Source organism: Spinacia oleracea, chromosome 4, assembly GCF_020520425.1.
Source record: "Spinacia oleracea cultivar Varoflay chromosome 4, BTI_SOV_V1, whole genome shotgun sequence".
Lineage (NCBI taxonomy): Eukaryota > Viridiplantae > Streptophyta > Magnoliopsida > Caryophyllales > Amaranthaceae > Spinacia > Spinacia oleracea.
The window spans coordinates 85,521,914-85,533,199 of NC_079490.1; the positions used below are offsets into that span (position 1 = coordinate 85,521,914).

The 11,286-nt window shown below is 41.9% G+C and overlaps 1 long non-coding RNA gene across 3 annotated transcripts; it reads left to right on the top strand.

Moving 5' to 3' along the window:
• The first annotated feature begins 7,050 nt into the window (after positions 1-7,050).
• Positions 7,051-10,935, top strand: LOC110796392 (uncharacterized). Of its 3 annotated transcripts, XR_008933086.1 has the most exons (5): positions 7,051-7,239; positions 8,330-8,442; positions 8,548-8,638; positions 8,732-8,834; positions 10,656-10,935. It is a non-coding gene; the product is annotated as an uncharacterized lncRNA (long non-coding RNA). The 3 variants fall into 3 exon arrangements; XR_002535575.2 differs by having other exon boundaries at positions 8,548-8,834; XR_002535573.2 differs by lacking the exon at positions 10,656-10,935 and having other exon boundaries at positions 7,053-7,239; positions 8,548-8,912.
• The last annotated feature ends 351 nt before the right edge of the window (positions 10,936-11,286 follow it).

Sequence of the window (11,286 nt, forward strand, 5' to 3'; positions counted from 1 at the left end):
AAAAGACTAAACCTTTAAGAGTTAAAAAGGTGTCATCTTTGATTACTCCATACTTGAAGGCGATTCTAGTTCAAAGAGGTGATTGTAAACAACTTTGAACATCCTTGAATCTTGAAAGTTTGCATTTTTGTATTTTGAAAAGTTTTGATTTTGAAAAAAATGTATGATTGTTGCAAGTGACATTTTTAATAACAAAAATGCCAACTTGCTAATCATTTGGAAATCAAAACAACATGATTGAATATGGTGGGATTCGGAATTACCTATTTAGGTTTAGGCAAGAATTCCTTTTAGAGCTCCCAATTGCTTAGAATTAGAAATTTTGTATGTGTTTTGAAGGGTTTTTGATTTGTATTTTGAGGCGTAATGTCAGTATGACGATGTTGTATTTTGTTGTGGCCCTCCTCTAATGCTGAAAATGAGGGGTATTTATAGGAGGAATGGGCGCAAGACGCCAGCACACGCCAGCGCAGCATGCCGAGGCAGCGCTGAGCGCTGGTGACGTGGCGTGAATGCCGCCAAAGCAAGGACGCGGGCTCCGTCCTTGTTTCGTCTTGTAGTGCTGTACCTTTGTACGAATAGTACTAGGCTTGGAGCTTTGTGTTTTCTTGGAGGTTAAGGCATTATTTTTCGTTGAAAAACAAGCCTTTTTCTGGTTTTGTATTCCGGTTGTACGGGACGGGGCCCGGCTTGCTCGGTTTTGTGGGTCGGCGCCCGAACTTGACTTGCCTTATACAATTTTGAGTGGAAAAGGCCTAGTAAAACCAATGGGATGGTCTACTATATGAGATTGTACTTGGATTTTGAAATTGGATTTTGAAAGTTGTATTTTGTACCGAGAACCGGGAGGGGAACAACCTCGGGGATTTGATTTTGGATCTTGAATTTTGGAAATGTTCTTAGCAATTGGGATTTCCGCCTGGATTTATTCCAACCGCCTAGTAAGGATAATGGTATCGTCATCATCCCAGAGGGGAGACACAAATTAGGTGTCTACAGAAGCCCCCACTTTGACTGAGCGTTCGGTTAGGAAAGCGCAAGTCAAAGTATTTCGAAAGGGACGGAGAATGATCAAGATGTTCTGCCATCGAGACCACTCTTTGTACGCCGGTACCTGCATAAAACAGGCGTTAGAAAAAAGGATAGAGTCTACCTCGGTGCGGTTGTGACGACTCCAATTTGTACTTGTACTCTTCCGCCTTCGGTTCAGGACGGAGCTTGGCATCGAAAATTTTAAATCTTGAATTTTTGAATCTTGAATTTTTGAATTTGAACACCCGGAGTTGATCCGTTGGGGATGTGCTTTGCTGGGGATAAGAGCTTTTTACTGGCCCTTAGGATTTTGAAATTTCGACTGACTTTCCCGGAGCTTGGGTTCGTTGGGAGTTGAACGCCTGAGTCGTTGTATTTTTTGGACTTTGCATCCTTGAAATATTCATTTGTTTGTACTTGGAGATACAGGTGTATACCCGTATTTTCGGTGGATGGCCTGATGCGATGTTTGATGCTTGGTGCGGAAGACCGTAGCAGCAAAGGACGTGCAATCAGTACGGGAGACCGCGCGCGCTGAAGATTCGCGCATGCAGCAGGCAGCGCTGAGCGCTGGGCTGGCGTACGACGCGGGGCTGCGCTATATAAGCGCCCCTTGCCGTGCCATTTTGAGGAGCAATCTCTTGCTTTCTTGCTCTCTTTCTCTCTCAAAGGTCGAATTGTCTTCCCTTGGTCTTGTTCTTGCCTTATCCATGTAAGTATTTCATGTTTTGCTTATGAAATAACTCTAGGATTGCATGTAGTTTTGATTTTCTCGTACTTTAAAATGATGCTTGTATGCTTTAGCTTCTTGAATCTTGTAGGAAACTGTTTGATAGCCACTCGAACTTAAACTGTTGGAACTTGTAGTTTTGAATTTTTGAAAATTTTCTTGAATCTCGTACCTGGTATTTGTAGATGGTAGTCTCACTGGTGACCTAGCGGGGTCTAAGGTAGAGAAATAGGCTAGGATGCCTTGATGTTGTTTTGTAGAGTTTTGAAATAACGGCTTCGACATGGGTAGCCTAGGCGTTGATGTTGAACTTGTATACCTGCTTCGGCGTGGGTAGCCTAGGCGTTGGTGTTGAACTTGTATACCTGCTTTGGCATGGGTAGCCTAGGCGTTGGTGTTGAACTTGTATACCTGCTTCGGCGTGGGTAGCCTAGGCGTTGGTGTTGAACTTGTATACCTGCTTCGGCGTGGGTAGCCTAGGCGTTGGTGTTGAGCTTGTACTTTGAACTAGAGGTCCACCGGGGATTTGTTTTAAATTTTTTGACTTTGTATAGGCTAGTATAGGATAGCCCCAGTTTAGAATTTTGACACTTTGTACTCCACTTGATTAGTATGCCTCGTCACACTCGGAGGAAGCTCACCGTATCGTCGGTGGTTCGAGCTGCTGAGGAGGATGCTTCGGATGATGAAGCGGCTGCAATAAATGCGCCAGGTGGGGGTATGGTTCCCCGGGAGGCGCCCACTTTTGCTGGTACTGGTTGGAGCCCTTCCGACCTGGTGTTTCGGCCGGAGTGGCACTTGTCTCAGCGGCCTCGCGCTGGCTTGGTGAGTCTTGTACTGTGTTTTGAGTTTGTATCTTGTACTTGTATAGGTTTGGAACTGACTCGTTCACCTGTAGGCCGATGGAAAGCCATTTTCGTACTTTCTGGTCCTTGGTGGAGGTTTAGATGGCCTTTAAAGCCCTTCGTGCTGATGAGGAGGCCATGGAGATTTGGTCATAGATGGGCCTATCTGATTTCTGGCGTGCCATGGGAGGTACTTCGAGGAGAACGGGGATCAAACACCGGCTGTGGGCTTTGTTAGAGCGATGGTGGGATACCACCAACACTTTCCACATGGCATGGGGGGAGATCACCATTACCCCCTTTGAGTTTACTATGATCACGGGTCTTCCTTTTTCTGAGAGGAATGTGACCTTTGATCCGGAGCTGACGTGGTGCTCGGCCGCTGCCAGGGACTTGCTTGGCCCTGTTGTTGACTTGTCGGAGGACGACACCCATGCTTCTGTGACGGTGATTGTGGATGTTATCTGCGGTGTGGGTGTGTCTGCGGAGCAGAGAGTTAGGCTCTTCCTCCTAGTTTTGGCGAGCAGAGTGATGGCCCCGAGTAGGAACAGTCGGGTGCATATTAGATTCTTGTCCGTTCTGCGGGACTTGAGGGTTGTTTTGAGCTACAACTGGGGTAGTTTGGCATATAGCCACCTCTTGTATGAGATGAAGCAGGCCTCCCGGAGTGCGCCGGGGAGCGACCCGAGCATGGCTGCCCTGTGGAGTGTGCTAGAGGTATTTAAGACTCCTTGTACTTTGTGTGTTGTACTTGTATGTTTGTATTTGAACTTGACTGATGTTTTGCTTGCTTCTTGAAAGATTTGGATATATGAGCACTTTCCGACTTTGGCGCCAGATCGTACTAGAGATGCGTCTTACCCGTATGCTGCCTCTTGGATAGGAGCGGTGCGCGTTAGGGTGCCTCTAGCGGCCTCCCGTAGAGCTTGGAGAGTTCTACCTGCTACCGAGGTAATCTTTTGTATTGTTTTGCTCTCTTGTATTTGTATTTGTATTGTTTCCTGAGTTGTCTGCTTTGCATGTGGTATGGCGTCCTTTTGCCAACGCGCCTGTACCTACCTCGGCTGCTCGTGACCATTTCTTGTCTGGGCGGCGGGTTTTGCTTCCAGGGGTGTACTTCCACATGTGGTATCTAGGGGAGCGAGTATCCCTTCAGCACAATTCGGGGGAAAGACTTGTCCCCAAGGACCCACTGGGGTCCATGCTGGCGTCGGATGAAGAGCTTGCCCGACTCTATGCGGAGGCTAGGGGCGATGCTGTTTGCCGCTCTTGGAGGGATTTTGTACACAGGAAGGGTAGCTATGACGACTTCCTGAGGAGGCTGGCTCCACCAGTACGCTTCGTACTGCCGGTGAGCTTTAGAATTTTGTATCTTGTATTTTTGTATTCTTGTATTCTTGTATGATTGGATGATTGTATGATTGTATGTAGGAGGAGGAGGTTGATCCTGAGGACATTCCCCATGCTGATAGGATCCTCCGCTATGAGAACTCGGACGGGGAAGAGGTGGTGGAGACCATCCCTGTAGCTTCTCCTCCGCACCGGAGATCATATGATGTTGTACCTGAGCATTATGCTTCTGTAAGTACTGTTGCACTTTGTTGAAACTGATTGTAATCTTGTATTTGGAAATTGATCTTGAATTTTGTATGCAGGCGCCTCGGGCGAGAGTGCGTTGCTGGATGCTTTTGCTTGATTCCTAGAAGAGGCACTGTGCCAAGCTGACCCGGAAGCTCTCTGGCCGGTACAGAGAGGTGCCTTACTTGTTCTTGAAACTTGTATTTTGGAAATTTGAACTTGGATGTTGATTTTTGAACTTGTATTTTGTATAGGAGCGTCGTCGAGATCGTAGAGGATCTGTTGACATAGAACCCCAGGTGGAGACGTCCTTGAGGCAGGAGGGACCGAGCTTGGAGCTAGGAAAAGAGTCCGGTGCTGGTGCTCATCAAAGGCATTCTGATGCTGAGCGGGGAGCTTCCCCTTTTGTACATGTTGATCCCGCCAGGCACTCGTTTGGAGGTGTAGGCAGTTCACGGCCCTTTGTTTCTTCCCCTGGTTACTACTTCGGAGGGAGTGGTCCTCAGCCTTGGGGTGCAGATTCATGGGCTTACTATGCGGAGATGGAGAGGATGCGCCAGGCTCAGATGTTTGCGCCGTACCAGTACATGGCGATGCCGCCGCCTTATTAGTATTCCTCTCCTCAGCAGGGAGTTCATCCCTCCACTGGCACACTTCGTATCTCGGAGCAGGATCCTAGTACCCCTGGGACGGAGCTGGATTAGGATCTGGAGCGCCTCAGGAGGCGGAACAGGGACAAGGCGCCTGTGGCTGATATCACTGTTGATGATGACTCAGATTGACCCTGCATGGTAGCGAGTTCCAGCTTGTCTGGGTTGATTTTGTATAGGCTGGATTGTATTGTATTTGTATGGATTTGTATGGTTTGAGACTTGAATTTTGTATGGTTGTATGGCTTTGAACTTGAATTCGTTTGAAAATTTTTGAAGATTGGCTTTTGTATGCTTGAATGTTTGAACTTGTATGCGTTGTGTGTGCCTTGAAATTTTGTAACTATATGCATGCATGATAATTTTGCAAAAAATTTCAAAAAATTTGCCCCATTTTTTCGGGTGTATATACCCACTATAAGCCCCCACTTTGACCGAGGTTTTTTGTTTAGGAAAAGCGCAAGTCAATGTATATTCAACTTTTGCTATGCATATGCAGACTTGACTTAGGACGCCGATCTAGGACTAGAATGCTTGAACTTGAAAAAAAATGACCCGAAATCTGCCCGAAACGTTGATCCGGACTGCTTGAGATTGCGCGGCTTGCGGCTTTGGAATCTTGAATAATGGAGGTTTGTACTTTGCTGTCCGAAGCACTAAAGAGTGTGTACTCGGAGCCATAAGAGAGGACGGTGGCCTCGCCCGTCGGTGCAGGCCCCTGCGCCTGGCGCAGGCTTGGCGCTTGGCGCTTGTGGGCTGTCGTGCAAGCCGACTCTTGTATAAATAGGGAGGTTGTCAGATCACTTCTTGCATCAATCCTTCCCTGCTATCATTGCATACTGCTTCCTCTCGAAAAGAAAAGAGAATATGGTTGTGTCCTTTGAAAGTGCCTTGAACTTGTGGCTTGCTTCGCTAGGCAAATTGGAGAAAAGGGAGCTTGATGGCATGCATCTAGGGGTGCTCGTCTTTTCCGGTTTGTAAAATTGGATTTGCACTTCATTCTTGCTGCTCTGGAGGCTTGGGATCCAAACCATCATGTCTTCTGCTTTGGAAATAATGAGGTATGTCCCCTCCCTGAGGAATTTAGTGCTATATTGGGGTGGCCCATTATGCTGGAGTCATGCATGCCCAGTGTTGAAGAACACTTTTTCTAGAGCTTTGAAAGGTATTTGGGCTTGAAGCCCCCACTTTTGAGTGCTGTTACATATGGCGGAGGGGTGGATTTGTCCCTCTTTGTCACCTACTTTGCTGGGCTTGATGTTCCCAAAGTTTTCCGCCTGAGAGCCTTGAGTTTTTGTATATTTGCTCGCTTCCTCTTTTCGAAGCAGGGGTTTGGCAATGGTGATGCCTCCCTGATAGAAATCGTAGAGCAGTTTGCTAATGGTCGGGACCCAATGCCGCTCGTGATTGGCGAAACATTGACGGGCCTTGACATGCTGAAGTCGGACCTCTCTTCTCTGCCGTCGGGAAGTCCGATATTACTCCAAGTAAGGATCTGGAGCCTTCTTGCATTTTGAATTTGTACTTGTATTTGAATTTTGATTGTTGAATTTTGAAATGCACTTCTTGTATACTCCCCAAGGTTTGGCTTATGGAGAGGCTCATGCTGGTGGCACCACCGGAGAACATGGAGAGCTATAATAGAAAAGGATTCACTGTGCGTCCCATGCTGTATGGCCGACTTTCATTGGATGAGTGGCGATGCGCACTCTCTGGGATTGAATCTTGTATAAGGTGGGTAGTTCCTTGGTGGGGAATTGCTGCTATGAGACATGCCCCTGGTTCTACTGCTTTGAGGGTGCCAAGCCTCTCAATGCTGGTCTTCTACTCGCCTGCTCGAGTGATGAGACAGTATGGGTTGAAACAGGAGATTCACTACCTCAAAATCGGCCAAAAGAATCACCGATAAGAGACCTATTTTGCAAAATAAGAGGTTTCTGAATAAAAGAAACCTATTATGTTAGAAAAGTGATTTCTTTGATACAAATGTAAGAAACCCCTCTTAAAAAAAAATGGTCTCTTTTTATGCCTTATATATCCTATCTCACATAAGAAATCAATTTTCCTTTTGAGAGGTTTCTTTGTTTTCTGAATAAATAAATACCAATTTCAAAAACTTAAAAATATATAAGGAACCTCTTTTTTAAAGTGGTTTCTTTTTTTTCTTTTTTTTTTCTTAAATTTTTTTTTAAAAGAAACTGAAAAATAAAAGAAACTGAATGGGGCGGCATCATCTTCTTAATTTGCCTTCACTATCAAGGAAAAAACTCCCTCTCACTTTCCCTTCATCTTCTTCGTACCTACGTTGGCTCTTTCTTGGGTTCTTCGTGCTTGCTCGCCTCTTCTCTCACTCAGCATACCACCGCCTACGCTGCCTCCATCGACCACCGCACCCTCTAATTCGGTATTTATCTCTCTTTTATTTTCTCTTTAATTTGTTAAGAACTGAATTCCTCCTTAATATTTGTGTTGTTTATCAGCTTTATTAATTTTATTTTGTATAATTGGTTTGATTTTAAATTTTGTGTTATAATTCTGATTGTAATTGATTATTTAGAATTTAATGGATTTTTTTAGGGTATTGAATTTGATTGATTATTTGGGGTAAAGGGACGCCATAGTGATTCTCCTCATTGTTAATGCTTGGAGTTGTCACTTGCCAGGAGGTCGTCAGTTTTGAACTTTTGATAGTACAGTCTATTAACTCATTCTAGAGCATGAGAGTTTTGACACAATGCATTTCGATATGTCTTATGGAAGATCTTGTGCTGAAATAACATTGATATCCATGTCTCTATCCGATTACAGGTTCAAATATTGGTGTTCCTAGATCTTCTCGGACTTCTATTTTTCTCCATATATACCCTACTTGTCCTCGATCTTTTGGGCAGAGATCGATCATTAGGTAGAATGTAACCTGATGTGGCCTTGCTTAGATTTGGGACCTAAATTGAAAAGGACAACATTTTATTTAGCTACTTTTCTCCCAGTATACTTCGTTTTTGTGTTTACTTATCGTGTTTTCTATGTACGCGTCCAAATTGTTTGTTATGCTGAGACAATTCCAAATTGAATCTAAAGGGAGTAGTAAGAAGTTATACGAGATTTTTTATTTCCTGAATCATTTTTAGTCCAGTTTCTTGCATAATTTTCTATGGATTCTTTACATTTTCTCCTCATAATCATTTAAACAGACCTGTAGAGTAGAGAGCTATTATCTTCTAACCTAAAAACTTGAATTTGCATATTTCTAATCATGGTTTGAGAAGGCTTGAATGAAAAACTTTAGTTTCTACCATTAGTTGACACTTGACATATATTTGAGGCTAGCCATTTGCTGGAACCTCAGAGATGGAGTTTCTTACGCAGTGGTAGATACAAAAGTGTAATGGATTTAGCATGTCTTTATTACATAGTTTTGTATCCCCACTCCCCATCCTCCCTAACTTTTTTCATAAGAAAAAGATTTAACTTGCAATTGTTGACGTTGTCAGGTTGAATCAGTCTTAGCAGTATGTTTCACCTGCTTTCTTATAAGATGTATTGTGGGGAGTTTCTTGCCTTCTCGGTCTTTGCTGAGGAGTTGACATGAACTGTCAGTTAGCTGGTGAGTATCTCAAAATACTTGTGTGTGCTTTTAAGTTACGTCCTTGGTTATTTTATGAGGACACACAATATTGTAATCTAATCTAATATTTTTACAATTCAATAGTGGGATAACAAAATTTAGCGAAAAACACCGGAAGGATATATATAAGAAGGTGAAAAAGAATAATCCAGGGATGAAGTGGAACAAACCACAGGTATGTATTCCGTATTTTATAAATTTTTACCTTTAGACTATATGTATATGTATAAGCTCTTATTATGACTAATTTCTTTATTTTTGTTGCAAGTGTCCTCGTCAACCCTTAAACTCCTATGAATATGGATATTATATTTGCCGCTACATGCATGCTTGAGACTATAGAAAAAGGCAGACAATTTATTTCCGACCAGGTATCATTAATGTATATTTATCATATCAGGATCATTTACTTTAGACAATCTGGGAATGCAAGTAAGAATTCCGCTGAACTTCAGGCATATCTTTTTATTTTAGACAATCTGGGTCTGCAAGTAAGAGGGTCTTTATATATTACTACAAGAGATAGATTCTTAATTAATTCGTGATACTGACTCTGCCATTACGTTGTTATTGTTGTTGTTGTTGTTGTTGTACTACCTTATGTACGGAAATACGAAACGATATGACATTGTGAACAAAACTATTTGGTTTCCCTTATTGAAGTGCATTTACACCGGAAAGATCAATTTAGGATAACATACTCCTTGTCTAAAAATATAATGATTAGGAAGTTTAATAATAATAAGGGATGGTTAGCTATTGAACTTGATGTATATTCAAAGTCACTCTCCCTTTCAGCTACATGCACCATAAGTAGGTTCATATTGACCAGCTTCTCTGAACAACAAGTTATATCCAACTCGAGCCTAATAAGAGCACTCCTGACCTCCTGTACCAACTCTTTCTAAGAAGACACATCCCCTGATTTCCCCTCATCAACAGATACTGCCTCAATGCCACCACCAGGATCATTTTCAAAAGATGAAACAATAATTTCATGAACAGAATCTGTATCCATGTCAACTGTGTCGATCACTTGATCTTGTCTCAAAGCCTAGCAGAAACAAAAAGAAAACTCACAAGTTCAAGAAAGCAGATGTTTACCAAAAACATTCAACAAGTAAAATAATGTTTTTATGTACAAACATCGCAAGAGCAGAGACACAAATTGAGTTCCTTGGATATTTATGTGCTCCAGACACATCACACATACAAATGATCGATACTTTTTGTATTAAACCTTATATTATGTCTGTAACCCTGATATAATTATCAGTCTTAGGTTTCTAGGCTCTAAAAAAATCTATTGAAAACAATATTCCATGGTGGCAGCCCGTGATAGTACTTCGCTAAAGGCAAAAAATCTTTCAGATGCTTAACTGAACTGGTCTGCAAGAGATGCCAGATAAGTACACCATGGAACAAACTAGTACTGAAAAGATATAAACATGAAACATACTTACAACCATTGAAATCTGTGTTTTTACGAGAGCTTGGAACCTGGAACCTTTCTTTGTCCCTTCAATATTTATAAATTCTACAAGTGGAATTCAATATACTGCATGTCTTTTTCTTTATGGGATATATTACGTGTCTTATTGGTGTATATATTAGTGTACACGCTAGTACACTGCAACCTGGGTTTATGCAGGAAGGATGGGATCATGGGAATAGACAATATTTTGTTTCTGCAGTTTACTAATGGATAAAGGGGTAAAACATTAGTCTCTTGGAGTGCTTTTGTCTGGAACAGGTACAAAGTGCCTACAAACACGTTTATTTCATGGTTGGTTGCCCTTGGTAAACTCAGAACGACCGCTGCTGATCTTCTGGTGTTGTTGTTCTTGTTGATGTTGGAAGCTAACATATGCTTTCTTATTATTGTTGATGAGGCTTGAGTTTGCTGTTTTTTCAGCCTTATTGGTTTGCCCAGTTCTGTTGTAGTTGGTTAATTTATTCTGGGTGGTTTAGTTTTGTGGCTGGTTTGTTTCTTTGGCGGCTATTTGTTATTTGGCTGTTTGTTTGTTGCGTGCCTACTGTTTCATGCTTGTATAAACTACAACTGTTTGTTGCGTGCCTACTGTTTCATGCTTGTATAAACTACAACTATTATCAATATGTCCTAGAAGGCTAGACCTACACTAATGAACACTATACTAATGCAAATTTGCTGATGTTTCGTATTACTACAGTGAAGTAGCTGTACTTATTCTCAAGTGAAAGGGACTTATTGATTACCCATGTGTCCGAGCATAAAGAACTAGATGAAGAGTCTGAAGATGGTATGAATTATGAAGATGATGATATGGCGTAGGTGATGTATAACTTCATTTTATTTTAGAATTTTGTATTTTTTTGCGGGGAAGATCCTAGGACGAAACATTAAGTACCTTTAGGCGTTAACATTTTTTGTAATATTATTTTTTGATTAATGAAAGATTTGGATTTTTTTTGGTATTATAAGTATGTTACGGTTTTGTAAAATAATAATAGTACTATCAGGTGGCAAAACAGGACTCGAACCCGATATATAGGGTCGTACGTATGGTACAATTTAGTGCCAAAAAAACAATATACGTGCAGTACATTCAACGCAAAAAAAAAACCCAAAGAAACCTCTTTTCTAGAAAATGTGGTTTTTTAGGGTTATTAATTATTTATGTCCAGCAAAATATAAGAGACCTATTTTCTGGAAAGTTGGTTTCTTAAATAAAATTACAGATACCTCTTTTCGATTGGAGGTGGTCTTTTTGATTTTACAAAGAAACCACTTTTCTGGAAAAAGTGGTTCCTTATATAGGGTAATTAAATAATAAATTATAT